The 24,355-nt window shown below is 31.3% G+C and overlaps 1 protein-coding gene and 1 long non-coding RNA gene across 6 annotated transcripts in view; one reads left to right on the top strand and one right to left on the bottom strand.

Annotated features, from left to right (window-relative positions):
- The window catches only part of LOC148233455 (uncharacterized), a 141,143-nt gene extending 127,073 nt beyond the window's left edge, over positions 1 to 14,070 (top strand). The window contains exon 2 of the long non-coding RNA XR_015810340.1: positions 13,713 to 14,070. This is a non-coding gene — a long non-coding RNA (uncharacterized LOC148233455). The remainder of the gene's footprint in view (positions 1 to 13,712) is intronic.
- LOC148233454 (LIM domain transcription factor LMO4.1-like) overlaps positions 1 to 24,355 on the bottom strand; it is a 158,899-nt gene that overhangs the window by 103,506 nt on the left and 31,038 nt on the right. The window lies entirely within an intron of this gene.

The following is a 24,355-nucleotide window of genomic DNA, read 5'->3' as shown; positions in this document are numbered from 1 at the left end:
TTTTTAAGAAATTATAGATTGATGTTAAAAAATATATAAAATGCCATTTTTATCATGAGGCCCGGAATCATTGTTTTTCCAGGGACACTGTCAATTGGGCGACGGACAAATGGACGATGGTCTTTTGGGCGATACAATAATAATGCATTGCAAATAAATTTGATGCAAATCATGATCTTATAATTATTTAAATAATTAACGTAATTAAATACATACGAAAATATAAGAAATATTTTTTAGAATAGAATTAAAAGATAAAAACATTATTCGGTCTAAACAAAATATAATATACCTACATAAGATATATGTATATATTTACTTATCATTTGTGCATATTTAATCATAAAATATCACTTTAACAGTTGGATTTTTTATTCAAGAATTTAAGAGAGTTACCTGATATCATAAAACACTTAGGCTTAAGTCGGTAATTTTATTTAAAATACCTACCTGATAAATGTTTATAGTAGGCCCTTACGCAAATTTTTTTATGTTTTGAGCCTTGGAAACTACTGTGAGAAGAAACTTTTGGAAATTCCAAAAATCACATATTTTACAGTTATCTATTTTAAATTAGATATGATAGTTATATATAAATTTAATAACACAGAACTAGCGCTGATAAGTGTTTATCGTGAATTTTTCCCTTTACGCGATTTTTTTATATTTTGAGACTTATAAATTACTGTGAGAACAATCTTTTAGAATTTCCAAAAATCGCATATTTTACCGTTATCTATTTTAAACAGGATAGGGTAGTTATATATGAATATAATAACCCAGAAATAGCGCTGATAAATGTTTATCGTGGATTTTGCCCTTAACACGATTTTTTTTTATGTTTTGTGCCTTGGAAATTAATGTGAGAATAAACTTTGGGAATTCACAAAAATCGTATATTTTACTGTTATCTATTTAAAACTAGATAGGGTAGTTATATATAAATATAATAACCCATAACTAGCGCTCAGTATACTTTTGAATTTTGACTGAAAACGTTCGCTTAAAGTTTCGTTGCGTCTTTGAATAGTATTTTTGTCGTGGTTTTAAAACACTTTGTCACCATGTCATTGTGTTTTTGGTAAAAAAATTCAGTATAGCAAGAAAATAAGTATGTATCTTTTTATTCACATGTGGGTTATATTTTATGTGTTATTTATAAATAATTGTTTTTTATAGATCATTGTTGAGAACGACTAATTTGAGTTACCATAGTTTATATTCTTCATAAATGGATAATTCAGGCATATTAAGAGACAAAAAGACAAGAAAAAATACGTTTGGAATGGATATCTTTATGAAAAGAATAGACCAAAGAATTTTCATAAAAGTTTTGAGGTACTATAGAGAAAATTGATAATTTGAAAATAAAATTGTTTTTCATTTAATATACTTATTCGTTTTAATGTATATTTTATTAATATTTACAATAAAGCAAAGCGTGCAAGATTTTTTTTATTTGTTGTCGCCCAATTAACCATCGCCCAATTGACAGGAATTGCCCATTTGTCCGTCGCCCAATTGTCGCGTACCCGTTTTTCCATGTCCCAGGTTCGCTCTCGACGGCCTTGTTCATGACATCGCTTATGTTAATTAGATCTATCTGTTAGATTTAACATATATATTTACACGCTAAGGTTACATTGTCTTTTAGCAGATTATTTGTCAGTGATGCATTTATTTAACACCGACACTTTATTTTTATTTTATTATTTTTATTTTTTTAGATTAAATTAAGACCATCGTGGCCTAACAGGTTACCCCAATGGGCCACGATAGTCGAAAACAAATTTTAAATTCATAAAACATAAAAAAACGTATATATACATAAATATAAAAATACTTAAACATAACAAAAAATTATAAAATATCAAAATTAAATGATACAAACTGGATCAGATCCTTGTAGCTAACATTAAATAAGTCAATATGTAATGCCAGCGTATTAAGGAGCCGAATGGCCACAGCTATAGGCGAGTCCTAGTCCTAACGGCCATCAAAAGAGGTCTCGATCGTGATTCTCGAAAATGTTCCGGAACCCAAAACTGGAATTCCTCGAGAATAGCTGGATTATCGAAAGCACCTTTTAGTAATTTAAAAAAATGCTTAGCGACATACAGCTTTCTGCGAGAACTCAGCGAATCATATCCCAACGCTCCTAAAAGAAAGGCGCTGGGATATAAGTACGGATAATAACCAAATGTCCTTTTGTAAAGGTATCTTAAATACCTTTTTTGAATTTTTTCCACTAAAAGGGAATATTTGGCTATTCGGGGATTCCAAATTATAGATCCCGATTCAAGAATGCTACGAACTAAGGTGTCATAGAGGATCGTCAAAGTGAAAGGCATTTCTCATAACAAAGCCGAGCATCTTGGAAGATTTATCACAGACGTCGTGTATGTGTAGAGAGAACCTCCATTTGCTCTCGAAAGTGATTCCGAGATCTTTAGTGGAAGTTTCTTTAGTCAAAATGTTACCACCGAGATGGTAGAAATAAGCTGATGGCGAATGGGATCGAGAAAATGACACAGTATGGCACTTTCCGACACTAAATGGCAGACGGTTAATGGAAGCCCATCTCCACAGAGAGTCTAAATCACTTTGTAGAGAGAAGGAGTCGACAACAGATCGAATGCTTTTATATAATTTTAAATCATCTGCGTACAAAAGAAAAGTTGAATTTTTAATTGCTGTATTTATGTCATTAATAAATAACACAAAAAGCAGAGGTCCCAGATTGGATCCTTGAGGAACCCCCGAAGGGGTAAAATATTCTTTTGACAATCGTCCATCATAGGTTACAAACTGACTACGATTGCTTAAATAACTCAAGAATAACCGAGTTAAATTTTCCGAGCAACAATTTTTTTAATAATAACCTATGACAAACTTTGTCAAAGGCTTTCTCAAAATCTGTATACACGACGTCAACTTGAATTCCCGCATCGAGAGAAGTTGTCACCGTTTTGATGGACGACAGAAGGTTAGTAACAGTGGAACGGGCAGGACGAAACCCGTGCTGTTAGTCTAACAAAACTTACCGAAAGTGATTATAGAGATATTTATGAATAATTATTTTAAATAATTTAGCAGGAGCTGACAACACTGCGACTGGTCTATAATTCTTTATATATAATTTGTTACCCTTTTTATGAATAGGAGTGACTTTTGTGCATTTTTATAGATCAGGAAATGATGTTTTGAGAATCAGATCATAAATACATTTTAGAGGAGCAGCGAGACTTCGCAACCCTTCAAAATAAAATCGGGAATTAAATCAGGTCCAGAAGAACGCCCTGTCTTTAATTTATTAAATCCATATTTAAGATCTGAGTGCTCAGTTTCTTTGATGGTCAGTACTGAAGACCAAGAACATGAAGAAGGAAGCGACTGAGCAGAAGGCGAAAAAGATTCCTCGAAAGCAGAACAAAAATATTGCGCAAAACCGTCAGCAATATTTTGTGAACCGTCCAATGTTTTATCGTCGAGGTTCATCACTTTCGACGTCGACTAAGTAGCGCGTATAATTGTTAAGCACAAATAACAAAAATAATAATAAGCACAAATAACAAAAACACACATTATCAAACTGATGAATTTTTATGGAAGTAAAATCTTAAATCTGAGCTTCATAATATTATGCTGGTTTTATGACCAAGTCATAAATTATCAATTTCAAGCTGATTTCAACTATATCATTATTTTTGCCAATAAGGTCCTGTTATATATATCGTTCATTGCAAGTCAGACGCGCATTTACAGACGCTGTTTGGTCGTTTTGGCTGACCTCTGAATGCATTCCATTGCAAAAACAGTGAGTTTCTGAAATGAAAAATTGAGTGATCAATTAATTACTCACTTGCTACGAATAATTCCTTGAAGACAGGAGATTTTTCGTTGTGGAAGGGCAGTGTGTTAAACAATGGGTCACTGCAAGGGTGGTGAGCAATATACGAATAATAGGGGTGAGTGAAAAAGTTGGCGTTTCGAAAAAAGCTCTCCGCTTGTATAAAAAAAAAAGCGGAAAAGCTCTCGGCCCGAAGGCGCCGAAACAGATTGAATTTGTAACGATCGAAATTTTTATTCAAATCGAGTCGGGCTTTATTGCATTAAAACGCTGTAAGCTTTAATTGAGACTCGGATACGCTTTGCACTTTAAAAGTTTTCAGGGCTACTTTACTTTAAAATATCGTTTTAAATTTAATACATAATAAAACAATATATACGTAATATTTATATATTACCTCTAAAACAGGTATTGTCCGATCTGACCGTTGATGCAAAACACATTTATTCTTCGACGAACACACACACAAACACACATAGGCCACATATGAAGCCTTTCGCCTGGGTATCGATTTCGAGGGTCGGTCTTCTAAGTGTTCTTTTTTCAATTTCACTCGATGAAAACTCGGCGATAACACGCGTGAGGGGGCCCCGTTCCAGACGCGGGCTCCGCCCCCGCGATGGGGGCGCTCTCGGGGCCCGTGCGTTAAATTATTGCTTATCACGTCCCGGGCCGGTTTATTTGTAAGGTGCTTACGCCGGGAAAACAATTTTCACTCTCCACTTGTTTATAACGCCACTAAAAGGGGATGAACAACTATGTTGATTGAATTTTATACCAGCCGCGTTTAACGCAGCCCGCCAGTGCCGCGTCGACAAAGGGGCGAGTGTAAAGGGTGGCAGATTCAGAATGTAATAAAATATATATTTTGATTTTGATACTTTTATTATCGACCGTATAAGCAGCGATTGCGACACGTGTAATCATACGAGAGCGTTCACACTAGCAAACAACGCACCTCCTGTTAAAGCCAAAATGTTGCAAATGTACTAAATTAATACAATTACACTGATATTAACATTTTAACTGGCATAGCGAAAATAAATTAATACTCGTGAAAAACACACATTTACTATAACGTCCATTTGCTAATAAAACCCAAAGCCAAGATCAAGAAATTAATTAAAAGCAGCTTAAGCTAACAAAAGGTCTAGACATAACTATATTTTTTGCACTTATCCTTAAGTTCAGTTGAGTCTGGTTATATTATTTAAATTTGGGTTTTGGTTTGAACAGCAAATTTCATAACTGTCAAATTAGGTTTTATGAACATTTTAGAGTAGCGTATTTTTTGACTAGCGCCTACAAGTCAAATTATATTTTAGCAAGTACAAATATCTGCCAGTAAAAATGTTTTAATGTATGATTTATACTAGTGAAAATATACCTTCACTGAAAAATACGCGTTTACTAATGTGTGATATTATTTATTTATTTTATTAAATCTTCCGTTGTAACTTAACGGGCGTAAGCCCAATGCGTTACAACGGGCAAAGCTACATGCCTACGAGTAAATATTAAATCTAGAAATTGGTAACATTTATATTATTAATGTATAATCAAAACTGCAGCTGAGGCTAGTTTTTTTAATAATGGCGCATTTTTATATATAAAAATTTGAGTGCCGCTGCCGGGGCTCGAACCCGCAACGTCTAAAACGTTACAGACTACCCTATTCCGTCCTTCAAATATTATAATTAATAAAAATTAAAAATATGTTCGATATATTTTTTAATGTTCGGTGAAAATCTCACACAGGGAAAATTTATAATAATTCGGATTATAGATGATCAATATACACATACATGTAAATTTAATAATATGACAATATGTATTAAAAATAATGTATGTTTATATAACAGATGTTAATATGATTTTAATTAAAAAATATCATGTTTTACAAATATTTTACAATCATGTTAGTAATTTACATTGTATGATACACTTACATTTTCTATAATTACACAAACTTTTACTTAAAAATAGAGAAATATATTTGAACAGTTGGAATGAAAAGTAAAATATATTTGACAATCAAACAATCGCCTATTTAGAGTTTTCGCTGTGTGAAATTTTTATGTGCGCAATTTTTATTTTCGCAATAATTCGCAAGTGTCATCGCAAGTAACTTTTGTAGTATTTAACATTTTTATTGCATCAAATTGTTATTAATGTTTTTTTAGATATTACAAAAACGGCAATTTTACCAAAAAATCATATCTGAATAACCAGACCTTATTGGAACAAATAATTTCAGTATACAAATTATTATCTTAAATATAAAATCGATGATAACTAAAAAACGCAACTATATTTGAAAAAACTACTGATAAAATTAGGTTCAAATTTTTTGCAAAAAAAGTCTCAAACTTTTGTATGGTGAATATTTTTAATAAATTAATAATATTTTTGTGTTTTAATTATTTTTTAGCGTAATTTATACTTTATTTTATTAATAAAACTTCGAAATATAATATTAAAAAAATAAACTATTCGCTCAGGCGCAACCAACGACGTAAGTAAATTACGTGCGATGGGTAAAAATTGCATCTCTATCTATGTATCATAAAAATGTCTATTTCTAAGATTTTAAAATATATATTTAATATAATACAGGTAAAACAAATAATTTTATTTGTTGTCTTAAACGCCTCTGAAAATTATATCCGCCCACTCCGCTACCTTCCCTCGGCATCATATAAAAATATTCACGTTCAATGTTTGCCGCAACGTTAATAAACGTCAAATGTGCAAACAGCGATTAATCACAAAGGCGGGTGTCGCTTCTCCAAATTTCATCTTGTAACTCAGACGAGAATGAAAGGAGATTCTGCAAATAAGATTAAGTTGATAGAATTCGTTCATATCGTATAATACGCATACAATATATTATATTGGATAAACACTGTTCAGTGAGTACATTCAATACTCAAGGCCGTAGTACGTTATGTTGTGACGTAGCGCTTAACGGTTACGGATCGTAGTCACTGACCTGCGCAATCCGATTCAATCATATTGTTGTGATAAAACAGTTAATCATAATGTATTTATAAAATACCTTAATTAGGCTAAAATAAATAGATTTTGAGGGTCGAAGTTATTATAAGATTTTACACACTAAGGAGATGTTAGATATAATGAGATATCCAAAGAAGATCCCTACCTCTTTTGTTGTAGAATACGTCGAAAATGAAGAAATATAATCACTCATCAGATGTTAATTATTTTAGCTAAACATTGCCCTTGGAATTGAATTAATTAAGGTAGATTGCGTTTAGGATGAGAAATATAGGTATGTATGTATAACATATAGTGCGATCTCATCACATACTTAGACGAATGGCAAGGCTGGAAGAGGATAGACGGTGTAATGTAATGGAAGATTGGATCTTGAAGCTGGGAGTAAATAAAAGATAAAGTAACAATGACACTGACAGCGGCTTTGGAAACCGAACGTAAGTCTGTCTTCGCTCGTCCCCACCCGCTCTCATGCCGCGCTGGTACCGGTGGGGGTGTCGAGAGGGAGAGCGACGCTGATTCAATGCCAGGTGAAATTAGATAACGACGAGTCAACACACTTGTTGTAATTAACCGCCGTTGAACGGGCGTTCAACAAACACACATATGAAGCTAGTTTAACTAGTTTATATTTAAGGTTGCTATGATCATATGGATACAATTACACAAGTGTGCAATATTTAAGAATTTAAAAATCAGGATTCAGAAGAGTGCTAATGCGATCCTGCTGTGCATCGGTTAGTGATGGCTGACTTAAATGAGTTTTATGTTTATATGCGAATCTTTAAAAATACACTCATACCTCGCTTTACGGCCTAGATACGTTCCACGAAACTTGGCCGCAAAGCGAAAAGCCGTATAACGAATCAATTATTCTAATACAAATTCAATGGGATCGGTTCCAAATTTGTTAAATATATAACATGGTTTATCATTTAAAATGCATTTTATCTTTTTATTTCATTTAAATCAAAAATACATACATAACAAGTACATACATTTGTACATAAAATAATAATAGACTCCAAAAACCAACAATAATCCATAAATTTTCCATTCCATCCATTTTTTAAAAATGGCTTTAACCTGAAGACAATGAAGAAATGGTAACCTGCAGATCACTGTCGTCATCATTTTTCGCTGGTAAGGATGGGCCTGGCTTAAAAAAATTGTCCAACGTTGTTTGTCTTGCCTTCTTGTATATTTCGTTCTTCAGTGATTTATAACAGCTAATGGCTGAGTTAATTCCTCGAGAAACTTTAGCGCTACGTTCGACGTCAGGATCGTTTTCAAGGAAGATGTTTATTCCTTGTTCGAAATAGGAAAAAGCTTTTGACAATATTTTTTATGTTAGCTGTTTGGATACAACAGGCTCTGTCTCTTCATCAAATGCCGGTTCTGCTTGCAACTTAATGAGTTCCTTATATGAAAGGGGTTCCCTATCAGCTTCAAGTATATCAAGCACATCACGTTCGTTCAAACCTTCAAAGCCGAGATCATGTGCTAGATCCAAAATGTTTTGCCTAATTTCAGGAAGGCAATTAACTTCTGCATCAGTACTTTTTACACATTCTGGCCATATTTTTTTCCAAACATGGTTCATTGTTGTTAATTTTAATTCCTTCCATGATTCACTGATGCTGTCAACAGCATCCTTGATGTTATAGTTTTTCCAAAATGTTTTAATTTAAGATTTACCATCGGTTTCCCTTACAAGTTGTCGGAAAGTTCGGCGTAGGTAATATGCCTTAAAAGTGGCTATTGCACCCTGATCCATTGGTTGGATCAGAGCTGTTGTATTTTTCTGAAGGTACTCAATCATGACATCTTCAGATAGTTCGGATAAATTAGTAGGATGCCCTGGTGCATTATCCAAAATTAGCAAAGCCTTGTCGCTTAAGTTATTGTCTCGCAAATATTTTTTCACTTCTGTATAAAAGTGATTTTTGAACCAATCCCCAAAAGTAGCTTTAGTCATCCAAGCTTTCTTGTTGGATCTCCATATGCCTGGTAATTGATTTTTATTTAGTCCTTTAAGAGGCTTTGAATTTTCGGACAAATATATTATAAGTGGTTTTAGCTTAAAACCACCCGCGGCATTTGCACCAAGTAGCAAAGTAAATCGTTCTTTAGACACCTTATAACAGGGCGCAGATTTTTCGGTTTTTGAAATGTACGTGCAATCAGGCATTCGCTTCCAATAAAGCCCTGTTTCGTCTACGTTAAACACTTGTTCAGGTTTATAACCACCTCTTTCAATAATTCCCTTTAAAATGTTGGGATATTCCTTAGATGCGGCCTCATCAGCGCTAGCTGCTTCACCTTTCATTTTAAAATTATGCAAATTAAATCTATTTTTAAATTTTTTTTAAAAATCGACATCAAAAAAAAGTTTTTTTGCCGTTATAGCGAAACATTTTAGGGCGTAAATCGAAAACGTGCCTTAATTGAAGAGGGCCGTTATAGTGAAATGCCGTATAAAGAGCGGCCGTATAGCGAGGTATGGGTGTAATTTACTTCGATTCAAAAAAGCAGGCGCGAACCGTAAGATAGTTTCTCTTTCGCTCGTGAGAGTGAGTGAGAGATAAGGGCATGCGTTACATGCGTTCCGCACGCCCTTATCTCTCACTCACTCTCGTCACTTAACACGCGAACGAGCGAAAGCGAAAGTATCTCACCATACGCGTCTACAGAAAATCAAAAAATTTCATTGATGATTAAATACTAAAAGTTCGAGGTTTAAGAAAAGTCTATTACGATCACTTGAGACGACTATCCAGATAATCATAGTAAATAAAACTATCATGAACAAATCAATCAATGACTGTGCGATCTCAGATTTAATGTTATCATAAAAACTGGACTAAGCAAAACAGCAAATTTTTAATCGTTACATATTTTGAATATTGTAATTCTGATATTTATAAAAAAATGTACTCGCATTAAACTAATATTAATATCGTTATTTTTAAAATATTTATAACAATTTAATGAAATGATTAAAAAAAATGCATCTTTACAAACAAGCAAATTTAATAGTAACGAGACAAGATTCATCTGATAGTAACTTATAAAATCATATAGCATAACTCTGTAAGACTATCTAATGTTAAGTGAACGACTTAAGATGACTGTGTATAATACTTCGATAAGACCAAAAAAAGCAAACAATGCAAATTAAAATACAATTAAGATACTTTCTAGATATCACATTCATAATAATACGAAACAATAACAAATAAATTATATCTATTTAAATGCATCAGTTAATTATTAATTATTAATAGTATTAAAAAATCTAAACCTCGTATATAAAATGGCGTGAGAAAATTATAGTGTATAATAAATCATTAACTATAGTTCTATACAAAAACTGTCGCTGTCCTTATCCAGTTCTTGATCAATATTTGCATAACTCAATACAACATCATAAATAATAAACTATTACTAATTAGTATAATTAAGCTTTCGAGCTTAACAATCAGACCGTGCCCAATTGTTTCTAAAACTTTTACAGATACATGTATCGGTATTATAATATGATGAATACACGTTCATAGCACACGGGCCATATAATATCGAACGTTTTTAATCTAAACGGCTCATTCTTCGCGTCTAATTACCATGAAGACTCACACGATCGAAACGCGTTTTAATTAATTAAATATCAACCGACGCATGTGGATATTGTAATTGCGAACGGTTTACAGCTAGCGAGAGATAGAGAATGTCATTATGCAGATCAGATAGTTAAGAGGCGACATGATAGAAGTGGAAAAAAGCCTTAATGAGTTGTAAAGCGGGTCCGGAAGCAATAGAAAGCGGGAGAAGTGCCCTTTAGATGTGATGTAGTTTTTTTCGTATAATCTTGTACTATATGTATGTATTAGCGCTGGTTTTCTTTCAGAATTTAGCTGGTTTGATTTATATTTTAATTGCGTTTTGTTCCTAGTGAAATTTTTATCATTGTTGGCATTTCGTTCTGCAAATTTTTGCTACAATTTCACGAATTTATGAGAATTTTTTTATAGAGATCAATATATGTCAGATAGTTCATGCCCATCTTTAAATCAATAAAAAGCATATTTTTTTAATTATATAAGGCCTTAGAGTTATTACTATGAAATATTTCAGTATATTAATAATATTTAAAAATTTGCTGCGGTACCTCATACCAGTAAGAAACCGACATTTAGTATAATATTTATATTAAACATTGTCTATAGCCGTACTGTAAAAATAAATAGATGGGTTCATAAAATTAAATTCCACTATATATGTTATAAATACATGTAGTGGAATAGTAACTGTAGTTCCTAGTTCACAGCGAAAAGCAGAACTTTATTTTATCTTTAGGACTGAAAAATGGACGTGCTTTGCTTATTATTTGTTGGATTTGTTTAACAAAGTAAATGAATTATATCTTTCTTTTTATAAAAACGTGTTATTGTGAAACAAATAATTTGCAAACTATATATGTATGTGTGTACATTGCTAAACCACTACTGAATTTAAACCTAAATAAAGCCTATTTATTAATATATTTTATTAAATCTGCTACTACCCTAGTTAATAAAATATAATGAGAGTAACATAATCATAATCTAGTAATATAAAAAAAATTGTATATATTTTTTCATTATATGTTTGACATTTTTATTAAATTATATATATTATATATATATATATATATATATATATATATATATATATATATATATATATATATATATATATATATATATATATATATATATATATATATATAATTTAAAGAAGTCTTTAAGTCTGCTGTTGAGAATCTAAACCAGTCCCCCGGTGTTATAAACTTGATACTTTACGGATTAAGCTACTATAGTAGATTACAACTTCATAATACGGTTTATAATAATCTAACTTTTTTGCTATAAATCAAACAATCAACTCTCAGTAATGGCTCAGAGGCACCGTCCGTTAATTGGTAAAAGTGTACACGTCCGTAATTAAAGTCGAAGATGTACGTTTAATTAAAAAAGTTTTAGGATATAACCGGCGAGATTACAACGTTTTAATTATGCACGGATGTGGAAGCGCTGGCGGGTCCTGTTGATTAGCCTAGTTTTGATTAACGCTCATCCTAATAGGTGAAAAGTTTGACGGCGCTCCCAGATTAATCCTGACTCCAATTTAGTTGCGTTTCATCTCGGTTTTAACGGCGGACACGAGACACGTGAGCCTCATCAACAATTAACACGTGTGTTGGGGGAGCGAGTTGGGGCAAGATCGTATTTTGCCCTCATATAGTAATTAAAATATCTGATAAAGCAGTAAACCTGATACAGTGTGAAGTACTGGTGGTCTCTAAATATTTTTAGCACAACATATTTAAAAAAAAAATAGCAGCGCTTCCGTAAAAAAATGTGATATTTGTGCCATTGAAAAATTTATACTAGATTGATAATTGTCTTTATTTAATAAATTAACCAATTATAATGAAATGGGATCAACTAAACTTGGAACAGAATGCATCATAAGATTCCCTATCGAGCTCGACGGTTTACCGTTACATTCTAATTAGAATCCACTACTATTTGCCTCTCAGCCATCACCGTGGGGGGTGTTACCCTGCACTTCTAAAGAAATATTTACCATTTTATTTTTATTATATAATAATGCTCTTTTCTTATAATAAATATAAATATTTTATTGGTTTTGGAAACAAAAGTAGTAAGAATACATTTAATAATGACTATAATAATTATATTTATTTAAAATATCGTTAAAATTCTGCACAAAATTAAAAAAAAATCAGATACATAAGTAGTAAAATTATGGAATGAAGTTAGTGGTATTGTAGGTTAATCAAATTTATTCATTTAACAATCCAGAACTGACGCCGATCCCCTAGAAATAAAAGTGGGAGTGGTGTGGTATGCAACGAAGAAAGAGATAAAGCATGCTCTTTCGTGTAACGGTACTTCGTCCAGATGACATGAGAATCTTATGAAGCGAACAGCATAATCATTATATTTACTGTCGCTTTGAATCCAAATAACTCACACTCAATTTCAAAAAAAAAGATCTCTTCCATCAGATAGAAATCCATAATATATTATGTGTATAATGGTGAAGTTTTTTAAAACTCGTTAGATTACAAATTTAAAAAATACTACTAATTGAGTAAACACATATAAGATTAAAACATAAGTACAGTCCAAATAATGCAGAAATATCGCGACACAGACTATTGTATCAAGCACCCGCAAGCAGAATATTTTTTAAATTGCAGATGTTGAACAAATAAGATTTGCTCTATAATGATAATATTCTCTTCCCTAACCGTACCCTAAAATTAAAAAAAAAACAGTAACAGCTAAAATTATTTTAAAAACGGGTTAAAGCTGTGTCCACTATAACGTATAAGATAGCAGCAAATATAGTAACAACCTATACTTTTCCATATTCGACTCAAGTAACAACAAAAAAATATATATTTGTATACTAAATATGTAAAACTTCATTATAGGAAAAACATAACAATTCAAGAGCATATAAATTTAAAAATTCGGCGCGCTACGTTCCATTGTATATACATAATATTTCGGAGAGCTACGTTCTAACTCAACTGAGCTGCTACTTTTTTAAACAAAAATCATTCCAAAATTGAGAAGATTTCAATCATCATTTAAAATGGAAGGGTTTTTCTCAATTCTCCGTGTAATGGAAACATCATCTTTGATTAATCCAAACGTTGATATAATCGGAAAACTTTCACTAAAATTAGCTGCAATCGTTTTCAGGTATATTATTTGATCATTGTAATATTTATTTTATACTTTAACTAATAGTTTTGTTTTTTTTACAGTATGCTTGATGGATATTCGTTATATACGGCTTCCCTTGTGAACGATAAATGGAGTAAAATCATCAAGAGCGACAAAAGTTTAAGGATCAAACTGAGAAAACACGTGAGGATAGCCAGAATGGACCAGATTAACCAAAGAAGACTCATTTCGACGGAAGGCATGATCAAAACGGTATCTATTGCGACTCAATTTAACAAAAGCTTCAGTCTGCCTCAAAAAAACAAGAGAGGACAAAGTCCCATTGAAAGACCGATGAAGAGACAGAGACTTGCTACATTATATTATAAATTTTAATTTAAGATGACGTCAGTTATAATACCTACTGTAATACTACGAACAAAATATACTTAAAATCATTGTTATTGATAACCATTTTATTACATTATTTTAATTGAAAAAATATGATTTATGGAAATTTGCAGAAAATAAGCAAAAATAGTACAGCTAAGATTATCGTATAATTTTTATTAAATATATATGTATATATTCATGCTTAATCATACAATTTCAGATTAATTTAATAGAAATAAATAAAATTATAATATTGTATGTTGTTCATTTTTCATTGCCATTGATTACTAATTTATTAAACAAAAATATATTTTCATTACCTAAAGTGCATATGAAAATTTAGGTAAAATAACAATCTATATGCAAATTAAAAATAAACTTTTACTACTATCTTTACTACGTATATGTTCATTACTAAACCAATTTCAAACATCACGTTTTAAAAATCGAGTGAATCACTCGAAGCACTAAATTTATTCATACGCACATACAAATCACTGACTGGGCATTAATTTCAGTGACGTTCATTAAATCATTAAATACACTCAAATGTAAACACAATTTCAAGTTAATTAACGACAATAGCGAATCGAAAGTTATTTTTAAAAATCGGTTGTTTCAAATCAAAAATAATAATAAAAAAAACATTGAGTGGCGTTTAATTTTCGTTTTTAATTTATCGCCTGGAACCCTCGGGATTTTTCCCTCCCCCCCCCCTCTAATTGAAATTGCGTTATGTAAATTGGAAAAGCAGACGTAAATTAACCCGAAAAGCGAATTAACTCGGTAATTACGAGCGAATCGACCAAACTTTGTTCATATTTTTTCACGAAGCTTGTTTTTATTTTAAAAGGGACGAAAATAAATCAGCTAAAAATATTTAATTATGAATTAATATCCGTAATTAGTTTTAAATTAATAATTCACTGACATGGCGCATATACAATTATCCAAAATAATTACTTACAGACAATATTTTTTTACTATAAAAATAACCTTTAAAAAAAATTTTGTGTTTTTACCGCTATTTGTTTTAATCAATAACTTGCGCATATTTATAATTATTATCTATTTTGAATTTCCACGGCGGATAGAAGGTTAAAGGTTGAATCAGCTGTTAATTCAAACGACTTTTATATGAATAAATTCGTTCTCCATTTATTTTTGAAAACATACTATACAGTTACCACATAAAAAATAAGTGATTCTAATTCTATGAGAGCATGCACATAATTATAAAGTATACAGCGACGTCAATCGTTTATTTTTAATACATAATTTTGTAACGTTTTAAAACGATTTCCTGCCACGATCATTCAAATCGGATTAATCGTCAGAGGTTGCCAGGTGTCTTTTCTAAAATTACCAGGTGTTGTTCATATTATTTTTTGACTAATTATTTTATTTTTTAATTATCTCTGAGTCCTTTGGCGCCGATCCGTGTCCGCGCATATGCCGAGCACTAATTATGTTTTGACTGTGCACATTTATTAGTCGCGAGTCTCTTTTACCCAAACGCGTTTGTCTCTGTCGCACCAATGCAATTACAACCCGAACCGAACGATAATTTTTCTTTTCCGCGGCACTAATGATGTTATTAAGCTTATAGTTTCACTTGTTATCGTTCCTCAGGCATCTCTCTAATTGGCTCGAATTCTTTGCAGAAAACGCTCGCTAAATTTTACCGAAAGGAAATGTTAAGCCACGCGGGCGGTCAACCTTTTAAATACAACATAAAATCACATGAAATGCAAAAGTATATCAAATACCGGTATTTCAGCATTATGATCAATTTAATAGTGGATCAATAAAATATTTTCATGATGAAATTTGTTGAAATTTTTCCATATTTTTATCTGGAATTTTCCACTTCTTCCTTGACAAATGTAATTTTAAAGTTTTTATAAATATAAAAGTTTGGGGCACGGAGCATCACTTTAAAAATATATTTTTGAACCTCTGAATTATTTCTATATTGGAGTTGCTTGTTATATTTGTATGCAAAGATTTGCCCATTAACCTCTAATCCCATTTGTTTTATTTTACTCCAAATTTGTGTGCTTTTTTAATTTCATATTTGAATCTATTTTGTCACACTTTTTCGAAAGCCTGATTTATATCCAGAAAGGCAGCTGAGCAATATTTCCTCTTTCATAGATTTTTATTAATCTCGTTTTCTACTTGGTATATTTGTTCAATTGTGCCGTGCTTTTGCAAAAAGCTGAATTGGTGACTTAAGATTATCTCTCGTTGCTATAGTATTGGATTTATTCTACGTAGCAGTAGCTTCTCAAATATATTCATTCAAATAGGCGAAAAAACTTATTTTCTTGTAAGATTTTACGTCTCCTGGGTTCTTTTTTGGTTTTGAAATAAAGATAATGTGACACGTTCCAGTGTGTTTTGGAATTAAAAATGTTTGTAATTATTTTGACATTTCTTTGGAAGTTCTTTAAACACGTTCTGTAATTAAATATCGCCCAAGAGAGTTTTTTAAGCTTATGCCTTTTTAACTTATGGAATTAATTATTTATTAATGTTGATTTAGTGTTTTCAATATTTTTCTTTATTATTTATTTTCCATTTTTCATTTTCTAGTTGATTTATGCATTCGTGATTGTTTGATTGTTGCTTTACAGAAAAAAATAACTTGTGCCTTCAGTTGCAGTTATTTTTTTTTAAATAGTCTTGTAAATCTGTCACTTAGGATTTGCTTAAACTCTTTCGTTATTTTATTAAATTTGATTTCAATGCATTTCTGCAATTTTTTGTTTAACTAGTAGAAATAAGTTATTTGGTTTATTGCTCTCGTTTTTTTAAAGAGAGGACATCTACTTTAAAAACAAACATACTTGAGTCACAAAGTTTTTTAATGTTACTGATTTCCTTCTTGATTCTTACGTTACGCAAAAACGTACTTGTGTTAAAATACTATTTTTTGTTAGTATAACTATTAACTTATTATACAACTAAATTATTTTTATTTCCTCTATACCTTATAAGTAAATCTAAATAATTTTCAGTTAAAAAACGGATAAGAATTATTGTCGGGTATTGTATTTTGTATACTTTAAAATATTTATATTAAATAACAATATATTATAAATAATTATGTAGTATAAAGTTAAATTATGACTTATTAGATTCTTGTTTCATTATCAACATCGATAAAGTCATAATGTGTATTGAATGCACAATCAAGCGGAACAAAACCACTAGATCCAATACCGATTCTGAGAATTACAGATACAACCAAACATTATTCCCGAATAATCCTATCATAAAGTAATTTAGATCAATCTTAACACACATGCATATATGTATATTTTTTCAATTAAATTTATAACGATACAGTAAGCGCCCTAAAGAAACAATCTTTATGATAGAAGCAATCATTTAAATCATAAGAATTCAACTTCATATTCGATACTTTTTTTAGATTATGTGACGCAGTATCAAGAACAGACACATTTACAAATTTTGCATCAAGTTTTGCACAGAAAAGTATATCTTTCCTATTTGTTTTATTTACTTCTACCATTATTAATTTTTGATATACAATTAATATACCATATTTTAAATGTTTTTTTAATAAAAATTTTATTTAAGCATATAATATAATTCTAAATTTAGTAAGAAATATTTTATAAATACATTTATAAATATTTTTTTGAACTAGGCTAAAAAAGATCAGCAGTATAAAAAATAGTAGCAATACTAGCTATGTATGTCCAACTTATTTTCGAATTTTTACAAAAAAAATATTTTAAACAACGTTTAAAATGGAATGTTTTTAAAGTATTTTTCTGGTTGTAATGATCATGAAAAACATGTCTGTAAAATAAATTCCTTGATTCTAATGGTTATATTTTTCATATTTTTATTCCTATTAAATCATTAAAATATGTGAACTTAGGTGGCTTATGTAAATTTATAGATCGTCATAGCTGCATCAACGCAAGAAAGTAGTAGATATATATTATGCTACATTTAGGATATGCTACCCTGATGAAGGATACCATAAGAGCGTTAACTCTACTGAAAGTCTCAAAATGGCTTGTATGGGGGTCCGATCGAACTGATACATTGCTTGTTTTGAAGCAAAAAACTATTTTTTTATATTTTATTTAGATGAAGTTTAGGCTTTTAAACGTTTCATATATAGCGATCTATTCGTTAAAATGTAAACTTACTGAGTTACGAGTGTTTAAGTTTTTATACTTGTCGCCATTTTGCAAAAAATTGACACATTGGATTTTGCTAACGAACATATACAGGCAACCTGTCAAATTGAAAACATTTAATATTCACTAATAATTTTTATATAATTTTTTAATGTTAATAATTCGACAAATGTGGCTAGAAAATTACGCAAAGTGCGAAATTCAAAATATATATATTATGAATTATCAGGCGCGTACGGTGAGATACATTCCCTTTCGCTCGCTCGCGTGTTACGTGACGAGTGTGAGTGAGAGATAGGGCTTGCGTTACATTCGTTCCGTACGCTTACTACTTCTCACTCACTCTCGTCACTTAACACGCAAATGTATATCACTATTCGCGTCTGGATTATATGAGCCTTTAAACGAAATATTTTTCTAATAGCTTAGATGCAGACAGCTAAAATAAATTTAAAGCTTTTAAAAATCAATATTGCTAATCTAGTATTATATTTTTAAATAATGTTTATGACTCTATCCCGAAATTTTCTGACACAAATAAATTAATTTTAACCTTTTATTTAAAAATTATAGTATTGATTAAGCTAGCAAATAGCAATTGAGATAAGTTCAATTTTTTCATAAGCTTTAAAAACACCTGCTGTAGCATTTTAAAAATAAACGCACAACCGGCTGCATGTTTAATTACATTTATCCGTACCCATTTGCAGATTTCTCAAGAATGTTTATTACTAATCGTTTTGGAAGCTATTACATTGCATATATTTCTAGTAATAGTCCTAAAGCAACTACATGCTCTGATATTTTTTATAAATTTTAAAGAAAAATAATAAGAGACAGGCAGCCTTTTTTATATACCAGTGAAAATATAACTTCACTGGTAATACACATTCACTCTTAAGAATATAGGAATTCTCATTGTAGCACTTCAATCATTTTAATCGCTTTAAATTTGTTAATCGACTTTTTAATTAGAGTAATAAATAACGAGTTTTATTAGATTAGTTTTTACTATAAATTAAAATCCATTAATTTAAAATTTAATTGTTCCATAACATAGCGCACGCAACAAATTAATTAATTAAGCATAACAATACCGAAAAGTTATTTCTGCCGTCACCTAGCAATTGCCCAATAACCGTGGCGGTTTTTTTGCACTACATAAATTACATCCTGAACGAAAGTAAAAGGTGTGACTCTCATTGTATGCGAATGTATGTATGTACCGTCAAAAACGAAACAAGTTTTTTTACTTCGGCTTTAATTGATCGTAAAATCCCTAACAGGTGGGGCGCGTTAATTAATTTTATAAAATACATACGCGTGATTATCGTAACACTTTACGGTCGTTGTTAAATTAACGATTGTGGATAAAGAAGAAGAAGAATAAAAAAATGAGCAAATTCTCCGTGTGCGGTTCTCACGGGTTATTATTCATGTTCACCAGAAAAAAATAATAACAACCTACGGTCAATTACTCGAAATGATTTGTTAATCCTGAACGAGATTTTAAGAAGAAAAAAAATGGTGTGTAATTAATGCAACGTGTTTTAAAAAACTGTTTTTAAAATGGTACAGTTTATTTTTTAATTTATAAACATAAAGTTAGTAGTTAATACAATCACTCAGTAGTTATTTAGCAACAACAACTAATTAAAGCCTAAAAAATAATAATAGGATCTTGCTCCTCAACGATGGAGCAAGTAAGCTTGCTCGCACTATCGCACATTAATAATTTTAACAAATTATAAAATGATCAGCTCAAACTAATGTGATTATGATAGGATTATAAATTCAGCGAAATTTAAATAATAGTTCTTAGTTTTAAAAAATCAAAAATTATATGCACTAATATTCATATTTAAACAACATTTACATTCAAAACAATAAACAACCTTTTATAAATTAGATTAAAGCTCCACATCTTATGGTGAATGATTAACTGGATTGTGAGGTAAGATTGCGAATTTGTTCAGTTCGAACTGATATTTTATATAAATATATAGCCATGGTAAAACTATATATATAAATAGTTTTTGAGATTACTTATTAATCATTTTTTAATTAAATGATATACAAAAAACGGCGCTTCCACAGCATACGCGGACGCATATCCAAAAACGCATATAGCAGATAAATCTGTATTATTTAAATGTGACTCTGCAAGCAAATGGTTGTCGTCCACTGAAGTCACAATTAAGCGAGACCCACTCTCTCCACTGGTAAGACCCCGAGAGCATCTAATTAAACAAACTCTTCCGTATTCGCTCATTTATTCCTACGCATCTCGTAATTAACGAAAATTCTTCCGTCTCGTCATTGTATAACGCCAGGGCCGGCTCAGATTGCGCAGCATTTTTGTTGAACATCGTCACTGTCGTATCATATAATAATTGCTGTCGCGAAATCCGAGCCCGGCTAATTGCGGGACGCCAAACCTCGCACACGTGCGGGACTAATGAGCCCGCGGGACCGTCCCGGCGGAAAGGGCGTGCACGTCCCGGGGGGCAATTTCGAATCGTTAAATCCGGCCCTTGGCTCGCGGCCAGGGGTGCGCTAAAAACTGGCCGAAAGCCGTTTAATGAATAAAATTATAAAGTTTCGGAAAAGTGCAATTTTCCAAAGTTTGGTCTCTGTCGTGGTTATAGGTCTCGCTCGTATCGCGTATGTTACTTTTTTGATTTTTCTTGCGAAGAAATTTAAAAATTGAAGAAAAACTGGAAGCAAGAAAATGGTGTATTTAAAATTTACCATAAGTATTTTATATATTATATTAAACTAATATTATATTATGGAACACATCAATTAAAAATTGAATCCGTCTCTAAAATATAAATATGGTAAAACACTCCCGGAATTTTTTTATGCCGTCTTGGGTCCCGGGACCTTCAAAAAAGTTAACCTGAGACTCAAAACTTTCTAATATTCTACTAAAAAATTATCACTAGAAATATTTGCAGCACTAAAATCAAAAATTGAAGAAACATTTTTAACTTAAGCGCGACTGTTTTTAATATTAACTCTAAGTTCCTCCCAAATAAAATATTTTAACAATTATAAAGATTTATTAAAACGACTTTTTTCTAAATACTACTTAGGAAGAAGATACTGAAATAAATAAAGTAGAGAATAATATGACGTTAATAATTCAAAAAGAACTAAACAAACGACTAGTAAATAACCAGAATATTCATCTAGTAAAATATAAAATATATAGTCGACGAAATATATAATTTTATATAAATCTTTGCTTACAATTAAGCCAACATCAACGAAAAGCGAGAGAGAATTATCAACGAGAGGAAAATTCATTATTAAAATCAGAATTAAACTAGTTAATTCGTCGCTAAATGCATTAGTCTTCCAATCAAAAATTAAATATATTTTCTTTATTTTTAAAATATAATTTGACAATTGCAGTTTTGTATATTTAAGATTTGAGAAGCCTAGACGTATGTGAAAACTAGTTAAAATTTTTTTAAATTTATTTATTACATGTTGCGACAGACTATGATGGGCGCGATGTGTTCTCCGAGCGGTGGTGGAGAAGCTGGCGGAGGGATGATGTCAGTGGACGATCCTCAGAGTACTAATTGTTGTGGCAGCGATAGTATATTCAAATTTGATCTAAGCTTATTACTTTGTTCGTAATAAAATTAATCACCGGATTTTTTTATTACACGTCGTATTAACCACAAGACTGAAAGTCTGGGAATCGATGACATCTATATTATTGATTATAAATTATTATGTGCTATACAAGTTATAATCAATAGATGCCGTTTTTTTTAATAATAGCGCATTTTTATAAATAAAAATTCGAGTGCCGCTGCCGGGTCTCGAACTCGCAACCTCACAGTTACTAGTCTGAGACGTTACGGACTACGCTATTCCGTTCTTAAATATGTGATAGTCGATCGTAATTTAGGATTTAATTTGAATCATCCAAACTCAAATATTTTAGTTACTAGTCACTGACTAATACCTGATTCAATTTTAATCATTAAAAACCAAATATTTCAGGTAGTAGTCACTGAATTAACCACCAACATATATGTATAAGCACAAAGACTTTGATATGAAAACGAGACATGATAATAATAACTATATTATTACATTAAAAACAAGCTTAGATGCGCGATTTAACAAAAACGCAATGCAAGTAATCTTAGATCAGTTTCATTGCAAAAGTATCAGTATTTAGATGCGACATGTGTAATTCTAAATACAAAGAGAGAAACTACATTTAATTAATATTTAATAGCTTTTATATAGCTCAACATAACAATCGATATAACATCAACGTCACAATTAACAACTTTTTTCCACTATGCCACCGATTCATTTAATATTTCAAATTGACATGAGAACTCCCATATGTTTAGCACAATGGTCGTCTCAAGACTCAACGTACAGATAATAACCACCACATATAACTATACCATACACACATATATCTCGACCTAATCGTTTTTCCTATCGACCGGTTCTAAAAAGATAGCGCTCTCGGATTAATTAAGAGCTCCAAAGTGTACCTACAATCCGTGTGTGTGTGATTGCCAGCAAGAAATCTGACGATTGTTCATACGATGTGCGATGATGATGACACGTAAAAGACGCTTTCTTAAATTGCGAATTGTTGCCTCGGAACAATGGGCATTAATTAATGTCGAATATGAGCCGCGACTTGATAATATATGGCTAATCAGCTCTACGTGCCGTGCCTCCGTAATTACATTATTAAACCCAGGCATTGTTGGGAGTCGGAGTGGAGTGGAGTCATCACGGCATTAATGGACACTTGGATGAATATGATGATTGCATAAAAAAATACGATGGATTAATGACTTCATCGTGTGTGCGATACTATTACTGTTTATGTTGGATAATGTTGGAAAATATTGATAAATGTCGGGCAATGCATAAGTTAAAAGTGATACATCAAGAGCTGATTTTAAAATTGTATGTGTTTATTACATACACATCATATAACAGTGACTATATGTTTTATTTGTGTATCTAAAACATGGGTTTATCTCCATAGCTTATCTCCATTCACTCCAGGCGGTCATAGTTCTGAATTATTTAAAAAAAAAAATAGGGTGAATGCGCACTGTTGCTGATGCAGCGCTTCACATTAAAACATTAAAACAACCCATTAAACAGTATACGTCCGCCGTTTGATCTGTTTGCCATTCAAGTTACGTTACATACATAAACAGCTCAGTTTTACGAACGCATCAAAAGTTCCGCCGCTTCTGTAGCACAACATCACACAGGAAAGCTTCTGTAAATTGTCCGGTTTTATGTCTGAACGTAGGCGCGGTCACGGTTTGGCTTTTCGCTGTCTTCTCGTCATGTCCTGGCCGCGTGTGGTCTTCTGCGAAGTCAACGAATGACACGCCATGTCCTTTGATGTTGAATAAAAACATCCTTTGAGTACACCTGTAGAGACGTGTGACTGTGATCCATTTTATGAAGAGCTTCCAAAAGCAATTATTAATTCCAAAACCATGACGACTCGTGATGTTAATCATAAGTTGGTTGTTAATTATAAGTTCTATTACTTTAAAATTAATTTTATATCAACCAAATAAAAATAGATTTTCTTAATCTCACAGATCAATCGGTCTAAGATGTGCATTGTGACATCTATTGCTATTAAACTGTAATACTAGTTTATATATGTATAATAATATAAATGACAATGATTTCAGTTTGGCGTCTCATTTTTTTTCCTAAATTTGTTTTTAATAATAATAAAATCATGCGTAAAAACACACTATTTTAACACTTTCTAATCAAAAACTACATATTTGATTTTCATATGAAAGTTAAGTTAACATGTTCTTTACTTGTTATGCATATTATTATATGAAAAAGCACACAAGTCTACGGTCAATGGACAAACATAATAACGTTCAATGTTCAACATGTGATCATTGTGATTGGTTGTTCGCCGGGAGGGATACACAGGTACGTGTAAGAAAACAGGGAAAAATGATTGTCTTATCGCCACATTTTTTTAATAATTATTAAAAATAATTATCTTAGTATTTAAAAATTGTGCCATTATGGATTGGAAATTACTAAAAAAAAACAATTTTATTAAAATTTGATGATCACGCGTATTTTATATATTATACTATTTTCTTTTTTATTCATAT

Source organism: Plectrocnemia conspersa, unplaced genomic scaffold (assembly GCF_051122295.1).
Source record: "Plectrocnemia conspersa isolate PC_06_02 unplaced genomic scaffold, ASM5112229v1 ptg000008l, whole genome shotgun sequence".
Lineage (NCBI taxonomy): Eukaryota > Metazoa > Arthropoda > Insecta > Trichoptera > Polycentropodidae > Plectrocnemia > Plectrocnemia conspersa.
This window is presented reverse-complemented; position numbering and strand designations above follow the sequence as displayed.